General features: G+C 40.7%; 1 protein-coding gene across 1 annotated transcript in view; it reads right to left on the bottom strand.

Annotated features, from left to right (window-relative positions):
* Positions 1-14,403: 14,403 nt before the first annotated feature.
* Positions 14,404-14,474, bottom strand: part of LOC118381004 (glucose-6-phosphate isomerase-like) — a 25,764-nt gene continuing 25,693 nt past the window's right edge. The window contains exon 18 of the mRNA XM_052508650.1: positions 14,404-14,474. This exon is cut by the window's right edge and continues 1,092 nt beyond it. The gene's annotated coding sequence lies outside the window, so the exon portion shown is untranslated.

Raw genomic sequence — 14,474 nt, 5'->3', positions numbered from 1 at the left:
CTGATGTATCCCTCGATGAGATTCTTTGGAATGTAATTATTAGTGTATGTTTGGCAAACTGTTGTTTAATTTTTGCTCTGCTCCCAGTTGTACATTTACAGAAGTGAAAAGGCTAGTATCCCTGGAGTACATGTTTTTTGCTGGGAAATTCCCTTTGATGGTAGATAAACTGAATCTCAGCATAGTATGACGAGACTCCTAGTCAAGGAATGTGTAATATACTTGAAGAATGAGGCAATGGCATTTTCTGAACTGTAGTTTGAATAGTACAATAAGACCCACTCATATCAATCTCAAATCATTTTTCATTAAAGCAGAAAATGTTTAAACTTGACAAGAGTTGATCCCTTTTAACGATGTCTTAATACACCTCTTTTAAAAAATACTACTTCAGTTCCATTTCTATTGCATAGCACACAGCTAGTTTCCCCAGACCTGTGCATAAAGAGGCTAGTTTTCCTTTCATCCTCTGTCATAAATCACTCTGAAAGTGAAGACTTCTCTCTCCTATCAGTAGTTTTCAATAAGCACATATGACACCTCTGTCACATCACTTTTGTATCGCTTTTGTATAAGTGTTTGATTACCTAGATGGTTCATAAAAAAGGAAACTAGATTTATTTATCTAAACATGAAAAAGTCTAAAGTTATTTAATGTATTAAAAATCGGGACGTATCATTTAACTGTAGATTATATAATCTGCTTTTTAAATAAAGTGGTTTTGTAGCTAACTTAAACCAAATGATGATGTATTTTTTTGTTGTATGTGAAGTCATGATCATTTCTATCCAAATGATGGCACTTTGTTGAACTACAACACAAATACCTTGTTACCATACTATTACCATGTTATTACCATTTTATTGCATGCTGTAATGTAGTGCTGCCATTGGACATACATCAACAACGAAATGTGGTAAACTTGGGAATGATATGGGAATGATTTAGCCTGAACTTGATAGTGATATGGACAACTGGCTTTCCCATGGCCTTGCCTTGTCTCCCTGTGGAGAAGATGAATGCTTACAAAGATGAAAAATCTCAGCTCTGGATGAAAGTCCCATGCTGTTGTTCATGCCTTCCAGTTACCTCTGTGTACTCAGATGTTTGTTCTAGAAAGATATCATCGTCAGATCAGAGCTACTGTAATTGTGGTGTGTAATTACATCCCCGCACGCAAGTCTCTCCAGCAAGTCGTGTGATGGAGGATCCCTCAGAGAGCAGAGCAGAGAGCAGCCCCCACCGTGGTATGTACAGTATGATAGCTCTGGTCCTGACAGTCATCACTGATAGGGTAGTCTCTGGGGTGTTGTTGGCTCTGGAAGTAAACAGTCCATCTGCACTTTACTGGAATCAGAGGCCATATGTATCAAGCATCTCAGACTGCGATTGCTTACATCGTTTTCCCTTTTGCCCATTGTGATCTATAAGGCAAAACTGATCCTAAATCAGCACTCCCATTCTGAGACGCTTGGTACTTACAGCCCCAGACCCTCACGACTGGACTTGTTCTGGTTACTACATTTTAGTTATGATGAGTTGGGGTTGACCATCAATTCACTCAACAAGTTCTGAATCACAAAACGAGGTAGAAGCATCAAACACACACACAGACAATCTGCTCCGGGTCTGTTTCTGCACATTTACCCTTTGTTTTCTGTCTATAATCAGGTTTAAATAACACTACAGGGATTATAAACTGAATCAAATTAGCAAACTGTCTAGATGAACAAAAAGATGGCACCCCGGCGGTTTCCTATTGAACAAGTGAGAGGATTTAAGACGGATTCTTAAATGAACGTCCTGTTGGACTACATTTGTGCCAATTGGAGCATAAAGTAGGATGGTTACTGTAATGCTCCTCTTAAATGAACGTCCTGTTGGACTACATTTGTGCCAATTGGAGCATAAAGTAGGATGGTTACTGTAATGCTCCTCTTAAATGAACGTCCTGTTGGGCTACATTTGTGCCAATTGGAGCATAAAGTAGGATGGTTACTGTAATGCTCCTTTTAAATGAACGTCCTGTTGGACTACATTTGTGCCAATTGGAGCATAAAGTAGGATGGTTACTGTAATGCTCCTCTTAAATGAACGTCCTGTTGGACTACATTTGTGCCAATTGGAGCATAAAGTAGGATGGTTACTGTAATGCTCCTCTTAAATGAACGTCCTGTTGGGCTACATTTGTGCCAATTGGAGCATAAAGTAGGATGGTTACTGTAATGCTCCTCTTAAATGAACGTCCTGTTGGGCTACATTTGTGCCAATTGGAGCATAAAGTAGGATGGTTACTGTAATGCTCCTCTTAAATGAACGTCCTGTTGGACTACATTTGTGCCAATTGGAGCATAAAGTAGGATGGTTACTGTAATGCTCCTCTTAAATGAACGTCCTGTTGGGCTACATTTGTGCCAATTGGAGCATAAAGTAGGATGGTTACTGTAATGCTCCTCTTAAATGAACGTCCTGTTGGGCTACATTTGTGCCAATTGGAGCATAAAGTAGGATGGTTACTGTAATGCTCCTCTTAAATGAACGTCCTGTTGGGCTACATTTGTGCCAATTGGAGCATAAAGTAGGATGGTTACTGTAATGCTCTTAAATGAACGTCCTGTTGGACTACATTTGTGCCAAATAAAGTAGGATGGTTACTGTAATGCTCCTCTTAAATGTTGTTGGACTACATTTGTGCCAATTGGAGCATAAAGTAGGATGGTTACTGTAATGCTCCTCTTAAATGAACGTCCTGTTGGGCTACATTTGTGCCAATGGAGCATAAAGTAGGATGGTTACTGTAATGCTCCTTTTAAATGAACGTCCTGTTGGACTACATTTGTGCCAATTGGAGCATAAAGTAGGATGGTTACTGTAATGCTCCTCTTAAATGAACGTCCTGTTGGACTACATTTGTGCCAATTGGAGCATAAAGTAGGATGGTTACTGTAATGCTCCTCTTAAATGAACGTCCTGTTGGGCTACATTTGTGCCAATTGGAGCATAAAGTAGGATGGTTACTGTAATGCTCCTCTTAAATGAACGTCCTGTTGGGCTACATTTGTGCCAATTGGAGCATAAAGTAGGATGGTTACTGTAATGCTCCTCTTAAATGAACGTCCTGTTGGACTACATTTGTGCCAATTGGAGCATAAAGTAGGATGGTTACTGTAATGCTCCTCTTAAATGAACGTCCTGTTGGGCTACATTTGTGCCAATTGGAGCATAAAGTAGGATGGTTACTGTAATGCTCCTCTTAAATGAACGTCCTGTTGGGCTACATTTGTGCCAATTGGAGCATAAAGTAGGATGGTTACTGTAATGCTCCTCTTAAATGAACGTCCTGTTGGGCTACATTTGTGCCAATTGGAGCATAAAGTAGGATGGTTACTGTAATGCTCTTAAATGAACGTCCTGTTGGACTACATTTGTGCCAATTGGAGCATAAAGTAGGATGGTTACTGTAATGCTCCTCTTAAATGAACGTCCTGTTGGACTACATTTGTGCCAATTGGAGCATAAAGTAGGATGGTTACTGGAATTCTGCTCTTAAATTAATCCCCCAACTCTATAATACGGTCCTATAATATGGTCCTTCTGGAGCTCAGTTGGTAGAGCATGGCACTTGTAACGCCAGGGTAGTGGGTTCGATTCCCGGGACCACCCATACGTAGAATGTATGCACACATGACTGTAAGTCACTTTGGATAAAAGCGTCTGCTAAATGGCATATATATATATATAATACCTCACAATAACCACAAGCCTGGAGGAGCCACCTCAAGTACACTACAAATACCACACAGTCACACATTGGGCCTATGGAGATTTGGTTTGCAAAGAAGTGGTGGTTGATATATTTTTCTTTGTGACAGTCTCTGAGGTTGTTAAGTGTGTGTCATCCCACTTGACAATTTATCATTGATATTTTGGCATCACATTAGGTCAGAAATAATCACATAATCAGATACTTTAAAATAAAAATAAATGTATTCACTATTTGCTGTGATTGCAGCATGAGATTCTCTGAGATGATTTGTATTCCTTCATTTAGGTCATGTCATGCTCATGATTGGATGTTTATAGAAAAGTAATATTACTTTTATATATGTAAAGAACTTTTCATTATAGATGAAAAGTCTCAAAGTGCATAAAATAAATATAAATAATACAGTGCCTATGAGGTTAAAGTGCAGACTGTCAGCTTTAATTTAAAGGTATTGTCATCCATATCTGGTGAACCGTTTAGAAATTACAGTCCTTTTGTACATAGTCCCCCTATTTTAATGGGACCAAATGTATTGGGACAAATTCACTTATACAGTATGTGTATTGAAGAAGTCAAAAGTTTAGTATTTGGTCCCATATTCCTAGCACACATTGACTACATCAACCTTGTGACAACAAATTTGTTGGATTCATTTGCTGTTTGTTTTGGTTGTGTTTCAGATTATTTTGTGCCCAATAGAAATGAATGGTAAATAATGTATTGTCATTTTGGAGTCACTTTTACTGTAAATAAGAATAGAATATGTTTCCAAACACTTCTATGTTGATGTGGATTCTACCATGATTACAGATAATCGTGAATAATGATGAAATGAAAGTTACAGAGGCATAAATATCATCCTCCAAAAATGCTAACCTCCCTGTTATTGTAATGGGGGGAGGTTAGCATGTCTTGGTGGTATGATATTTGTGTGTCTTCAACTTTCTTCACTCATAATTATTCAGATTCATTCAGGACTATCTGTAATTATGGTAGCATCCGCATTAATGTAATAGTGTTTAGAAACATATTCTATTCTTATTTACAATAAAAGTGACTCCAAAATGACACAATACATTATTTACCATTAATTTCTATTGGGCACAAAATAATCTGAAACACAACCAAAGCAAACAGCAAACAAGTTTTTAGAGTCGCAAACCTGATGTAGTCATTTTGTTCTAGGAATATGGTCCCCTAAAATGGGGGGACTATGTACAAAAAGTGCTGTAATTTCTAAACGGTTCACCAGATTTTAGATTTCTATTTTATCTTTTATTTTATGTACTTTGAGATTTTTCTTCTGTAATGAAAAGTGCTTTTCAAATGTAATACAGGATTATTATTACTATAATTTCAAACCCAAAGTGCTGGAGTACAGATTACAGAGTACAGAGCACAGAGCCAAAACAAAAACTTTTCACTGTCCCAATACTTTTAGAGCTCACTGTACAGTGCATTCGGAAAGTATTATTATTATTATTTATTATTATTCAGGCCCCTTGACCTTTTCCACATTTTGTTACTTTACAGCTTTATTCTAAAATTTATTAAATTGTTTATTTTCCTCATCAATCTACACACAATACCCCATAATGTCAAAGCAAAAACAGTTTTTTAGAAATATTGTCAAAAAACATACAAAAACTGAAATATGACATTTACATAAGTATTCAGACCCTTTACTCAGTACTTTGTTGAAGCACCTTTGGCAGCGATTACAGCCTTGAGTCTTCTTGGGTATGACGCTATAGTTTCTCCCATTCTTCTCTGCAGCTCCTCTCAAGCTCTGTCAGGTTGTATGGGGAGCGTTTCTGCACAGCTATTTTCAGGTCTCTCCAGAGATGTTCGATCGGGTTCAGGCTCTGGCTGGGCCACCCAAGGACATTCAGAGACTTGTCCCGAAGCCACTCTTACGTTGTCTTGGCTGTGTGCTTAAGATCGTTTTCTTGTTGGAAGGTGAACATCACCTTAGTCTGAGGTCCTGAGTGCTCTGGAGCAGGTTTCCATCAAGGATCTCTCTGTACTTTGCTCTGTTAATCCTGACTGGTCTCCCAGTCCCTGACGCTGAAAAATATCCCCACAACATGATGCTGCCACTACCCTGCTTCACCGTAAGGATGGGTTATTGTGTGTAGATTGATGAGGGAAATAAACTATTTAATACATTTTAGAATAAAGCTGTAACGTAACAAAATGTGGAATTTCTTTCCCAATGCACTGTATATAGCCAAATCATAAAAGCAACAATCAAAGTCTAGGAAGAAGGGTAGGCCAGCCAATGAAAATGTGTCTTAAGCCCTTCTTTAAAAGCCCCAGAAGTCTGATCAGCCCTGAGATTGTCAGGAAGGGAGTTCCAAAGGCATGGTGCGTGGGAGGAAAAGGCACGGTCTTCCATTGTCCGGAGCCGGGTCCTGGGCGCATGAAGCATTTTGGCTTGCCCTGACCATAGGGTGCATGGAGGTTCATAGGGGGAGAGTACATACCCCATTTAGGGGCTTTGTAGAACAGGAGGATAATTTCATTTTAAAGTCAATTATTTTAGGGACAGGCAGCCAATGGAGGTCAGCAAGGATGGGGTGATGTGGGCAGACTTTTTGTTTGTGTCAGAAGCCATTCAGCACTGTTTAGAATGAGCTGTAATGTATGAATTGAGTGTAAAGGCAGGCCCCCAAATACTGCATTCCCATAATCAATTCTGGAGAAAACAAATGCATGGAAAAGCTTTTCTGCATCAGAAGTGGTGAGAAAGGGTCTTAGGTGGACTAATGTGGGCACTGAAGGAGAGAGCAAGGTCGAATTTCACACCCAGGTTGATGATGACTGAGGAGAGGCGAATGATGTGGCCATCTACGGCAGGCAAGATGCTGCAGGAGTTGGTGATCTGCTGTGGGGTGCCTATCAGCATTACCTCTGTCATACTGCTGTTGAGTTGGAGGAAGTTATTCTGCATCCAGTATTTAACCTCTTCCAGACAGTTGGACAAGGTTGACAGAGCAGATGTTGTGTCAGTGTTTTAATGTAAACATGTGTGAAGATCTGGCCAAGTGAGAGCAGGAAGAGAATGGGTCCTAGCACCGACCCTTGTTGGACACCGCAGGTTATGGTGGACTCCTCTGATCTTTCCTTACCAAGGGGGAAGTACTGCTTGTGGTTAGAGAAGTAGGAGGTGAACCAGTTTAGGGCAGTCCCGCAGAAGGCTTTCTGAGGCGCTGCAGTAGAATGGTATGATCTACAGTGTTGAAAGCAGCACATACTGTACCAGTCAAAAGTTTGGACACCACTATTCATTCAAGGGTTTTTCTTTATTTGTACTATTTTCTACATTGCAGAATAATAGTGAAGACATCAAAACTAGTAAATAACACACATGGAATCATGTAGTAACCAAAAAGTGTTGAACAAATCCAAAATTATTTTAGATTTTAGATTCTTCCAGGTAGCCACCCTTTGCCTTGATAACAGCTTTGCACACTCTTGGCATTCTCTCAAACAGTTTCATGAGGTAGTCACCTGAAATGCATTTCAATTAACAGGTGTACCTTGTTAAAATATTATTTGTGGAATTTCTTTCCTTCATTATGCTTTTGAGACTGAGTGAATCAGGCCTTCATGTTCGAATTGCTGCAAAGAAACTACTACTAAAGGACACCAATAAGAATAAAAGACTTGCTTGGGCCAGGACATATGTACAATGGACATTAGTCAAGTGGAAATCTGTCCTTTGGCCTGATGAGTCCAAATTTGAGATTTTTGGTTCCAACCGGCGTGTCTTTGTGAGACATCTCCGCATGTGTGGTTCCCACCGTGAAGCATGGAAGAAGGAGGTGTGATGGTGTGGGGATGCTTTGCTGGTGACACTGTCAGTGATTTATTTAGAATTCAAGACACACTTATCCAGCATGGCTCCCACAGCATTCTGCAGTGATACACCATCCCATCTGGTTTGCGCTTAGTTGGACTATCATTTATTTTTCAACAGGACAATGACCCAACACACCTCCAGGCTGTGTGAGGGCTATTTGACCAAGAAGGAGAGTGATGGAGTGCTGCATCAGATGACCTGGCCTCCACAATCACCCAAGCTCAACCAAATTGAGATGGTTTGGGATGAGTTGGACCACATAATGAATGAAAAGCAGCCAACAAGTGCTCAGCATATGTGGGAACTCCTTCAAGACAGTTGGAAAAGCATTGCAGGTGAAGCTGGTTGAGAGAATGCCAAGAGTGTGCAAAGCTGTCATCAAGGCAAAGGGTGGCAAAGTCATTAAGAGGATGACCAGATTTTATTTTAATTGTACCTTTATTTAACTAGGCAAGTCAGTTAAGAACAAATTCTTATTTTCAATGAAGGCCTAGGAACAGTGGGTTAGCTGCCTGTTCAGGGGCAGAATGACAGATTTGTACCTTGTCAGCTCTGGGATTTGTATATGCAACCTTTCGGATACTAGTCCAACTCTCTAATCACTAGGCTACCCTGCCACCCCGATATGGGAGGTAGGGTAGGAGCCAGAGTGAGATTAGGGTTGGAGGATACAATGTTCTTTTGGATGGTGTTGATTTTAGCCTTGAAGAACTCAGCAAATATGCAAAGTTGCTGTGGGATGGCCAGAGTCTGTAGGGGGGAGGAGATGACTGATTATGGAAGACTTTACATGTTGTTTCAGGGGCTAGTCTGTTTAAGTTGTTCCTTAGAGTGCTATTATATAGGTTAACCATCTCATCAGGGATGGACTCATGACATCAGCTTGTAGGGCAGGGCAACCAGACTCCTGGAAGACGGACGTGTCAAGGGATTTGATGTTTCTGAATTTAATAGTGTGCTTGGCCGGAGCTGAAGTGCAGGATTACTCACAGACATGGTCACATCTCTATCATCAGATACACCTACCTCATTCATGTATATCCAGGTCTGAGGCAGGGACTTCTCCAGTGATAATGAGGTCTAGGGTATGTCCACGATTGTGTGGAGTTGTTGGCTCCAAGGAAGTCAGGATGTCAGTGGCATTGGAACATTTTCCTGAGTCAACGGAATGTTGAAACCAACTTGGATAACAACATTGAAGAGGGTAGAACACAGAGAGGTGATCAGCTCAGAAAACTGTCTTAAAAGAGACTTGGTTTTAAGGGGGCGATAGATTAGTGTCACACTGGGGGGATTGAGATACCCACTGGACACACATGTCATTTCAATGTCTAGTTTTAGTTTAGATTTGGTTGAGTTGTCAACTAATGTGAATTCAACATAACATCAACAAAACATGTCTTCATGTCACTGGATTTAGGTGAAAAGTTTTACAACTGCGACCTGGCCAAAATAAAGCAACGCAGTGCGACACAAACAACAACACGGAGTTAGACATGGAATAAACAAGCATACAGTCAATAATACATTAGAGAAAGTCTATATACAGTGTGTGCAAATGAGGTAGGATAAGAGGGGTGAGGCAATAAATAGGCCATAGTGGCCGGAATTATTACAGTATGGCAAATTAAACACTGGGGTGATATAATGTGCAGAAGATGAGTTATTTTTGTTTGCATTTATTTGTGCTGCAATCTGAGGTGCAGTTAACTCTAATGAACTTATCCTTATCCAGAGGTAACTCTGGGTCTTCCTTCCCTGTGGTGGTCCTCATGAGAGCCAGTTTCATCAGGGCGCTTGGTTTTTACGACTGCACTTGAAGAAATGTAAAAATGTCTTAATTTTCCACATTGACTGACCTTCATGTCTTAAAGTAAGGTTGGACTGTCGTTTCTCTTTGCTTATTTGACCAAATAAGGCGATCTTCTGCATACCACCACTACCTTGTCACAACACAATTGATTGTCTCAAACACATTAAATAAATTACACAAATTAACTTTTAACAAGGCACACCTGTTAATTTAAATGCATTCCAGGTGACTACCTCATGAAGCTGGTTGAGAGAATGCCAAGAGTGTGCAAAGCTGTCATCAAGGCAAAGTGTCACGCCCTGGTCGAAGTATTTTGTGTTTATCTTCAGTTATTTGGTCAGGCCAGGGTGTGACATGGGTTTTTGTATGTGGTGTGTATGTATTGGGATTGTAGCTTAGTGGGGTGTTCTAGTTAAGTCTATGGCTGTCATATTCTTTGTGTGTTTTGTGGGTGATTGTCCTTAGTGTCTTTGTTCCTTGTTCTGTATGTATATGCACCAGTATTAGGCTGTTTCGGTTTTCATTACGTTTATTGTTTTGTAGGTTTTGTATTTAGATTCGTGTTACGTTTGTTCATTAAACATGGATCGCAATCTACACGCTGCATTTTGGTCCGACTCTCCTTCACACCAAGAAAACCGTTACACAAAGGGTGGCTACTTTGAAGAATCTCATATATAAAATACATTTTTATTTGTTTAACACTTTTTTGGTTACTAGACGATTCCATGTGTGTTATTTCCTCGTTTTGATGTCTATTATTATTCTACAATGTAGAAAATAGTAAAAAATAAAGGAAAACCTTGAATGAGTAGGTGTCCAAACTTTTGACTGGTACTGTATATATTTTTTAAATAAAAAATGTCCCCCTCCACTTCTAATTCCAACGTTGCGCCCTTGCCGTTTCCTACCACCTCTCCATCCTCGATGTTAGAGCTTTTTCCATAGGATTCCAAGTTGAATTGCTCATTTTTTTGAGTTCCTCACTCAGGGTTTGTTTTATCTTTTTCAAATTATGAAGGAATCTTCCGTAAGTAAACAATGCCAATGTGCCCCATTCCTGTCCTTTGTTGTCGTCCGGGAGATAATAGGTGAAACCCTTCAATGCAGGTATTCAAAAGAAACAATCAGCTAGCTTTACTTTGTTGATGCAATTTTTTGTCTGATTTCAACATTGAGGTAAAAAAATTATTGGAAAAAAATATCAATACCTGATTAGCTACTCAAAATAAAAATGCATGTTAAAAAACACTTAAAACAAATTACAATGAAAATAGCAGCGCAATCAGCCTCGGCTGCCATAAAGGCACCATGGCAACAATGCCTTGATTCTCTGTCAAGTGTACAGAGAATACCATCAGCATACACAATTAATGCTATTCTGAGTGTAGAGAGGTTTATATTTGTCATACAAAATTGAATTGCCTGACTTTGCTTTTAAAGTAGCGAACAGAATCATTGTTGAACAGGAAATGTGCTGCTTTTGATTTTGAGGTATTCCCCCTCTGAAGTCCAGAACAAAGGCTGTGAAGGCCTGAGGTTGGTCAGTCAGCAGGCCTGGAATTCAGGAGCGGTTGGTTGTGTCAGAACAGAGCCTAGAGCTAACATGGATTGGGAAATGTTTATCAGGGCTAGTGCAGAAAATAAAGGTCAGCACAGGGTTGAGATAGAAAGCATACAAACTGACCCGCTGGACTAGAGTGTTGGGATGGTTCCAAGGACAGGTTCAGTGGCAGAGACCACCTTAATATAATTTTAAAAATGTATACTCACCAAAATGCATTTACTTCTGCCGTTTGGTTGTTCTGTGTAATGGATAATGGATAGGCATTGTATTGGCCAGGATTGCAGGAACTGGATGTAGATAATTTAACTACTGTTATCCCCTCACACCATCTCTCTTTCAGACTGTATTGGTGAATGAGTGGGCAGGTAGATTTCACTGGTAAAATATGTACTTACAATAGAGCTCATCCAGGGTCAGACGCGGAGGAGGACGTGTGAGGTTCTTACCAAGTCTCCTAAAATACACCTCAACCCATCCAGATAAATCACACTCAATGCCATTGTAATCTGTTATGACTGAGACATGCTCAGGTATAATTCAGTATGGATATGTACTGTACTGTATATGTGTAGGCATAAACAGCAGAACAGTCTGTCCCCAACTGGGCAGCCGAGCTGAGTGCTTCTGAACAGTCATGTTCAGTTCAGTCTTCGTGAGGAAGAACTCTGGTGTTGGTTGACAGCTCCAGGAGTTGGGGCACAAAGCACTCTTTATGTGTGTGAGGGTACCGCCTTGTTACTCAGGGAGCTCTGTGTGTGCGGTATAGCTGGAGCCCCAGGGACCCACTGTGAGGTGAGATCTGTTACACCATACAAAGGAAGCCTTCCCTCTGGAGCACAGAGATCCCTCCACCACCAGGAGCCCAGGCTGAAATATGCACACAACAGAATGACCTCATACACAACATGATTCTATGGTTACAGACACGTTATTCTGTGGTGTTATATCTAAAAGTCAACCAATGAAATGTGTTAATGTTAAATACTTCACTAGTTAAACATCAGGGTGTGACCTCTGACATGTTAATATCAATTTGCATTACTGCCCTCTATGACCATCCAGCACGTCACCGTGCTGGAGCGATAGAACGCCAACTGAAGGCTCAAGTCGATTTACTATTCACTTCAAAATCACATGGCTTGAATAAATGACAGAGAGGCGGCCACGGGCCCGTGAGACTAAACAAGCCACAGCGATCTGTCTGGTAGTTGGCAGAAATCAAGTCAAAAAGTTGATTGTCGTGGGGGTCATAATAACCTGGCATGTACTGTATGTCTCAGAGATGTGACTGACAATATCACTGCCACCCCTGGTTGACTGGGATCCACATTGCCAGGGACCACCCAGAGCTCCGGGCCCCCAGCTCCACTGTTCCCACTGTCCCCCTAGCTTTTATACTAGTCAGCAGTATGATGACGAGGAGCAATGCCTGCCCACGCACTTAGACTAACCTTTATATAACTCTAGTAGCCATGGGAAATATGGAACAGGGCCTGACTAAATGGCCCCTTTTTACAGCTGTGGGCCGAGGGATCCACCATGTGAGGGATGTCAAATGCAGATTCAGACTGGAGACCAACTGAGAAAATGAGAGGGACAACATCTGGGTTATAAGAGGGGAATCTGTGAGTTTGCTTTGCAAGTATTTTAGGAGTAATATTTGCCTTAGAAAATAAATATCCCATGGAAAGTGTGTTGAGATATGAGATCATATTTGACCAATGGCATTCCTGCACAGTTCAAGTGACTAGGAAACATAACTGTCGAAATGCAGGGTGAACTTCTCCTCAGCATTAAGTTTTCATGGTAAGTGTTACACATGCAGAAATGTGTCGTACATACAGTATTGACTTCAAAATATTCCAGGAGGTTTGTGCTGGTCCTCATTGTTAAACACATTGCTTAACAACAGGAATTCAAATCATCTCTCAAGTGATGATGAGGCATAGACAAACACAAACCCCAGCTGGCTAATAGCCAGTTAACACAGATCCACTCCCAGGTCCTACTTTCTGTCACCTCTGTGAACTTGGGAATGTGTGTACAGACTGGAGGGGTGACGTTGCCTTGGCGACCGTGGTGTTGGGGAGGTTGAAGGGGAGCTCTTAAACAGGCCTCAGTGAGAATGACTGACAGGTCAACCAGTAAAGCATGCAGGGGGAATGTGAGGGAATGCAGTAGGCATTGTTCTTGAACCATCTCAGGAACATGCTCTGAACTGGCAGTCGAATTCATGTTCAAAATTCATGGTTTCAATGGAACAGTTTGAGCTGCATTCCTGAATGTAACTTGAAAAGTGCATGTGTCCTAGAATGGGTTGGTAGGCTATTCGGCAGACTACTTACTCAAATACTTTCTCCCTGAACAAGCAGGTGCAAATATAAATCAAGAAACATTTTCTCTCTCTCTCAAGCTCCAAAATGATATCAAAACTCGCTTGTTATATTCTGTGCCACTGAGCCTGAAATAACTCAGGCTAAGTTATGATTGAAGTATAGAGTTGTTGCCAAGCAACAGGATTGCTGAGCCCATCACAGTGTCTTGGGTCCCTTGGTTTTTCTCTTTGTGCTCTTTGGCACTCAATAAATTATAACCAGGAGCAGTTTGGTACAGAGAAAAATAGTACTTCTAGGTTGGTTGAAACAAACATCACATATTCTTGCATACAGTATTATGGAAAAGCATGTGCGGAGCAAAGTCATCTGTAATGTACTTGCTGGTCTTATGAGACATACACTGAGCGTACAAAACATTAGGGACACCTGCTCTTCCATGACAAAGAATGATCAGGTGAATCCAGGTGAAAGCTATGATCTCTTATTGATGTCACCTTCCATACCTTTCATCAGTGTGTAGATGAAGGGGAGGAGACAGGTTAAAGAAGGATTTTTAAGCCTTGAGACTATTGAGACATGGATTATGTATGTGTGCCATTCAGAGGGTGAATTGGCAAGACAAAATATTTAAGTGCCTTTGAACGGTGTATGGTAGTAGGTGCCAGGCACACCGATTTGATTGTGTCAAGACCTGTAAAACTGCTGGGTTTTTCACACATAAGTTTCCTGTGTGTACCAAAAATGGTCCCCCACCCAAAGGACATCCAGCCAACTTGACACAACTGTGGGAAGCATTTGAGTCAACATGAGCCAGCATCCGTGTGGAACACTTTCGACACCTTGTAGAGTCCATGTCCGATGAATTAAGGCTGTTCTGAGGGCTAAAGGGGGTGAAACTCAATATTAGGAAGATGTTCTTAATCGTTTGTACACTCAGTGTATTCTTGCATACAACATCATGGTAATGTACTTGCTGTATTTATGATGAGACATATTTGTGCATTGCACAGCAAAGTAATCTGTAATGTACAAGCAGAAATTAGGATGAGACATGGTTTGTTTGAAATTCACAGAGTATTTTGTTTAATGGAGTTTTAGTCACATATCATAGAGCTTAATGATGATT

Source organism: Oncorhynchus keta, unplaced genomic scaffold (genome assembly GCF_023373465.1).
Source record: "Oncorhynchus keta strain PuntledgeMale-10-30-2019 unplaced genomic scaffold, Oket_V2 Un_contig_37_pilon_pilon, whole genome shotgun sequence".
Classification (NCBI taxonomy): domain Eukaryota; kingdom Metazoa; phylum Chordata; class Actinopteri; order Salmoniformes; family Salmonidae; genus Oncorhynchus; species Oncorhynchus keta.
Note: the sequence above shows the minus strand (reverse complement) of the source record. Positions and strands in the feature narration are given on the sequence as shown.